General features: G+C 31.6%; 1 pseudogene; it reads left to right on the forward strand.

Annotated features, from left to right (window-relative positions):
- Positions 1 to 5,736: 5,736 nt before the first annotated feature.
- Positions 5,737 to 5,836, forward strand: LOC122098241 (annotated as a pseudogene).
- Positions 5,837 to 6,607: the final 771 nt, after the last annotated feature.

Below are 6,607 nucleotides of genomic sequence, written 5' to 3' on the forward strand. Positions count from 1 at the left end.
ACAACTTATTTACTTTTCAAAGTTATGGGTTTCCATAGAATTAAACGGTTTTCAATTTCAGTATGAGAAAGTACTAATTTATTCTTTTTTGAAAATATTGGCAAGAATATTGTGAAAAAATTGTCTAGTTGGATAACATTCAAGTTGATGGCCCTCTGATAAAGAAGGGGTAATTAATTCAAATTAGTACTGATTTTTTAAAAAGTTACTACATAAGGAATAATATTTACTATACTAATACAGTGAAATTTTATTTCATGCAGCTTATTTTTTAAATTTAATTTTAATGTGAAAGTGATGTGCAGTGGGTTAGCAATTGTAAGGCAGTGAATACATAACTTTTCAAACCTGTTATCCCCTCTCTCATTTTTCTCACAGTTTTCCTTCACCCCCAAACCCCTCACAAGTTGTAATGTACATTTCCAACATATTGTCTTCTGAGTATTGATATTGCATTGGTTTGCCCTTTGTCCTTGTCTCACTAATTTTTTTGTACCTCTTCCCTTCACAAATTAAGGTAAATGTATACACAATACAAAGGGTTCCAAAATCAAACACAGTAGGAGATAAACCATAGGGGAAAAGCCCAAGGAAAATAGCAAGAACATAGTACATTAAAAACAACAACTGCAAATAAATATTTTTTTCCATATCTTGGAGTTCATTTTGTTCAGCATCAGCTTATATCTTCATATATATTCACAACAAAGCCACTGGAAAATAATAGTTTCATGGATACTATATCATGAAAACAACATGTGAACTGTTTTTGATGGTAAAGGTGGAATTAGGATTGGTAAATTCACGATTCTGATAAAGGAATTTCAAAAGAGTTTTTAAATTATGACAGGTAAATTTTAATTGTTCAAACTTTTTAACTTAGCCTATTAAGAAAATTTAAAATTGCCTAGGAAAATAGGCTTTCATGCAAAGAAATTCATGGAGAGTTAGCTGAGAGGGAGCAATTTGGGTAAGATGGCTCATTTTCACAGTAAACAAACAAACCTCAAAAACCTTGCTGTAAATCCTGTAGGTTCCCTTGAGAATTGTCTTTACCCAGGAAATATACTCCTGCTGTGTGAAACAAGGTTGTAGTGGAATTTAAATTCAAAGTTTTTTTTTTTTTTTTTAAATAAGACATCAAAATTTGTGAATTGACCTTTAATTACTAAACAGTAATTCTCTTAAAAAGATAATATTTAGGGAGAAAGTGCCCTTCACAATGAAAGAACGTATTGAGTTTACACTTTTCTGTTTTAATATTTTCCACAATGTCTTTGCACGTGAAGCACTGAAACACAGAAAAAAATCTGATTGGATACTTCAAACCAATGATTTCACATTTCTAAGTAGCTCAAAAATATAATATTCTTATTAACATGAGATAGTGAAGACTTCTCTTATTACATAAGCCAAAAATTTTGGGGATCACAAAAGATTTGAGCAAATTGAAAAGGTAAGAAAACACGTTATTAGAAGCCCCAGATAAGCGTATTGGTTTCAGCAGTGGAGGGGACCAAAACTTTTTGATATAGATTGTCTTAATGTTTCTGCTACATAATGTGATTTTACAGAGCCTATTTGGCTCAGTATAATGCAGAACAAATTGAATGAAGACATGAAAATAAATTCCACCTCCAAATAAAAGAGTTTTCAAAGAGAAACCATGAAGATGTAGCAGTGGGGGACGCCTTGTCATCCTTCAGCTTCACTAGACTTGAAGCCAAGAAGCTGTGATTAATTGGAAATCAGGCAAGAGCTAAGAGGAGGACATAGAAGTAGGACATAGAAGTATCGTCCTTTGTAACAGACAATGTCATCCAAGGAATCGGTGATTTAACTCTATTCTTCTCCATACATCTTGTTGAGCAAATACAAGACCAAGAGAAAAATAAACTATTGAAATAATTTTGCAAAGAATAACTTCACTATTCCTGATATGGTATCTAAGGAGAGTCTTAAGAGAGAAGATAAAAGTCTTAAGAGAGAAGATAAAAGAGGAGTATTCTTAGGTTTCCTCTAAGCATCTTGTTAGCAAAATATATCTTTGAAGTTAGAAGTGATTGAACCACAAAGTGGTGGAGTACTTATTTTTGTGGGCACTTTAGACACAAGAAGATTGCAAGGTAAAAGAAAAAAGAAAAAAATTATAGCTAAATATTTGTGATTATAGGTTCTTGGACTGGATTTTTGGAGACAAAGTTTTGCATTAGCGTTGGTCCTTATTAACATAGTTGTTGGGATTTCGTGGCAACCAAATGAAAAGGGGAAGTTTAATGGACTCGCTTGGACAAGTAAACAGCATGATAGAAAATAATGGCAAATAATATTTAATTAATTATTTTGAACAATTATTTTGTGAGAACAAAGAAGGAAAGATATAATTCAAAATCACTTGATGTTATTAAAAGTATGAAAATGGAGTAGTGAAGAGATTAAGAGAAAACATAGAGGTCTGTTTTCTTTCAAGTGGAGTAATAGGTTCTTGATCTTGTTTCTTCCATTCTGTCTTCACAAGCTACCAAGTGTGCCTCAGGACTGGAGTATCCAGTTCAGACAAAGAGCACTCGCAGAATAAAATATTTACAGTAAATATAGGTGATTTATAACCTTAGACAATCTTTTTAAATCTGTTCAAAATTCTCCCCTACCCCAAACTGCCTTCTTTGAACAGCTTTGTTTGCTTTTCCAAAGACTGCCCTTCATTAACTGCTTAAAATTTTGAGAGGTCATATTCATACCCTCTAGAGATTGTTGTTTGGTTGTGATTTTTGTGTGTTTTTGTTTGTTGTTGTGTTTTTTAACTGAATTTCAAAAGGTTGTACAAGTGTGTTACAATTAAATATGTCCATCTAATTGTCTAATGTTCCTGGATCAGAATCACTCCTGTCAATCTCAACCAACCCTTTCTCCAAGATTTATTCCAGATTTACCACTTGCTTTATTACATATGTACATTGAGTATTCTAGCTGTACTTGCCCCTTGTTCCATTTTTCATTCATTCTGTTTCTTTACTATTGTTCCTCTCTGGTTTCAATTTCCTGATAGTCATTCCGTTAAACTGCCTGTTAATACTTTGAAACTCCATGGAGTTTCAATCCCACATATACTTGAATTGATGTCAGCTTATATTTCCATAATTCATTCCTTTGCAAGACTAAGACTGGAGATGTGAAGCACTTGGACATAATTTTATTCTCATTCATTTGGAAGATTAATCTTTAGTCAACAAGAAATTTTAAAAATGGCTTAGAATTTATTCCTAACTACCAGTTTTTATAAATGGCTTTGTACAATGGTGTGTGATTATTTTATTTTACATAGGATAATTTATTTCTTCTACTTATAAGTTTTGGAAAAAGAAGAAAAATAAATTTACTCCTTAGAGGATTATGATAAAAATAGAAGACAGATTTTATGTTTGTCACATCTCTCATCAGTACCCATATTCAAGACTTAAAGTCATATTTCTTACTATGGTAGACAGATAGGGAAAACATGAAACAACATATGATAAGGCAATTATTAGTGAATTTTTAAAATGTACCTTCTTATGTGATGAAATTTACTTTATTAGCTAATATTTGGGTTTGAATTATGGGAGGCTGATCTATTTAACACATTTCTGGAAGGCACCTACTGAACAACACAAATGGTGGGGGGTACTATTTCTACAATTTAATGAATGGTTGAACTTGTTCGTTATTACTTCTGGGTACGTAAATCAACTCTATTGTAACTTGCTCCCTACACTTGAAAACCTTGTAATGTCACTGTCATCTACTTGTCAAGTGTTATTTTGGCAAATGTGATTTTAAATAGCTTATTTGAAAATGAATATACTTTCAGGAGATTAAATGTAGGTTATCATTGGTTTGAGAATGACAACATTTTTATACTACAGAACCTAGTTTTACTGAAGTACCAGTGTTTTGAAGCACTAAAGATCTTCTCAGTTAATGTTTTTCTAAATTATATTTGACATCTAAATCAAGTTTCCCTAACCTTAGTAGACCAATTATGGATCTATCATTCCAGAAACTATTTTTTTGGCTGCACTGAAATCTTTCATTAATCATTAGGAGAGGGGTATTAAAAATAATCTTGTTCATTTGTGATTTTGTTCACTCATATGGGCTGGTCATCTGTAAATTGAAAGTTTGAATTACAGTACTTTCTCTCAGATTTTGTGATCTCATCTTTCATTTTAAGTTGCCTTGCATTTCACAATTCATTATTGCTAATTCTTGTAAGGAATTGGGGCCCTGAAATATTATAGGAAATGAGAAATTGAGATGAATCTTCAATTATTTTCTGTTGGCATGTTGTATGGGCCTATGTCAGAAGTCTTGCCCTTGTTATCTGATGATGCAGATAACTGGGACCAGGTATCCTAGAACTCGTGGGTCCTGCAGACATCATATCACCAAATTTGGGTATAATCAGCAAGAATGTTTCAGAAATATGGAGAAAAACAATTTGGGACCAGTGAGTTAAACAATAAACAGAGCATCAGAGTAAAATCCCTTATAGATTAGCAGAAAACAATATGTTATTTTACATGTGAATTCAGAAGACCACGAAAATTTAGAAGGTATCACAAGTTTATACCGAAGATATTGCATTGATACTATTTATATTCTAATAAATATTCTAATCCTAATCATTTATGTTCCAATTTATTTATGGGAATAAATGTCAATATATTTGTCAAATTATTAATTCTAGTAAGATTCATTGTGTGAAATTTAAAATCAGCACATACAAATATAAAATATATAAGTTTATATAATATAAAAATTCTTTTACATTGTTGTGTTGTGGTTAGGGAATCAAAGGTAACTCTGTTTTAAAGTATTATTCAATTATCTCTACCTCAGTTTTTGGTAGAGTTAGACTTAAAGATTTACCATTTGTAGATTTACAGCCTAGAGAAAAGAGGAAACACTGTGATTAAAACATTATCAATTTAAGGTCTAATATCGAGGAGAAACATATGGACTTTTCCAGGAGCTATGGAAATATTTGGTGATAGAAAGTCAGTAGTGTAAGTTCTGCCTGGTTGGATTATAGACAGGCCAGGACAGTAGGTAATCATGCATATGAACAATTTTTTCACCTTCTTTGCTTTAGCTACTTTTGAAATGATAAGTATAATAACCAATTATATTTCGATAAAATGCCTTCCATTCTGAACAATTCTGTCTGAACTGTTCATCTTTCTATGATCCCTTGTAACTAAGATTAGTTTTGTTCCAGTAAGACAATCTATGCTGTCAGGGTAAGATATTCTGTTTGGTCTGTTCCTACATGGAAGAAGGGTAAAGGTTCAAGTAGACATTTGTCCCACAAGACTTCATTTGGGAAATTTTAAGCTGCAGAAGATTAGAAGTAGCTCTTAAGCAAGGCTTACTTTGAGTCCATTAGCTCAACAAAGCTAACTCAGTTGATAAATAAGTACTTGAAAAGCCATCACCTTTGGACTTAGCTGTAAAGGCTTCAAAGTATGATCAAATTTAAAATGAAAACGACAAAATAGTCATTGCCCAAAAAATTTTAAATGTGAGCAATCGACCAAACTATATAAGTTTTTCCCACTATACACAGAATTTTAGAGAAATAAGATCAATAGCATTTTTAGGAACAATAAGGGTTCCTTGTTACAAATAGGCAACCATGGATATATGCCTGTATAAAGATTGCATCAGTAAGTATTTAAATTTATAGTACACTACATGCTTCAGCAGCAGGTCTACCCAAATTACAACAATACAGAGATTAACATGACACTTGCACAAGGATGATATGAAAATTTGTGAAGTATTCCATATTTTTCATTCTTCTGATGCAAGAAATGAAAAAGTTATTAAAAAGTTCATTACAAAAATAGAAGTGTAACAATACATGTAATTCATAGAATTAAAGGTTAATTTGACATCAGTGTATTAAATCTTCACCTTAGAAAGGCCCTTACATAGCATAACTTTTACAAAACTTGAAATTAGATAACATTGTCATTTTATCCCAAAGAAATAAAATAATAAAAAGACCTAGAAAAAAAGGAATCTTAAACTTCGATATGGAATGCAATCTGAAAGGACACATTTATTAATGAATCTATACATTATATGACAATGTAGAATTCAAAGTATTATATCTAGGAGCTAATGAAATAGATTATGGACATTATACAAACATAGATATACTTTTTCCAGAAAAGCACCAGCAACATCTTTAGTTTCTATACTATTCATTTCAACAGATAAGTTAAAATTATGTCTGATTTAAAAAAATTACAAACTCTGTAAAAATCTTTATAGATGTATACAAACAACTCTTGAATACATTTTGACATCAAAGTCAGGCAATTCACTTGGAAGAATACCATGAAATCCATGCATTTTTAAAGTAAGATAATGCTGTCGCTTTGTATTGTGAAAAAAAATTTGAAGGGACACAAAGGATGGACTGGCATTTTTGAAAGTTAAGAAAGCTAACCAAACCATTACTACGAAGGAGAACAATTTGTACAGCCTTCCACAACTTCAAAATGGCAGTGATACATACTTATCCTTTTGGCAATATCAAATGCAGTTTCTTCCAAGT

Source organism: Dipodomys spectabilis, unplaced genomic scaffold (assembly GCF_019054845.1).
Source record: "Dipodomys spectabilis isolate Male_0828 unplaced genomic scaffold, ASM1905484v1 ptg000466l, whole genome shotgun sequence".
Lineage (NCBI taxonomy): Eukaryota > Metazoa > Chordata > Mammalia > Rodentia > Heteromyidae > Dipodomys > Dipodomys spectabilis.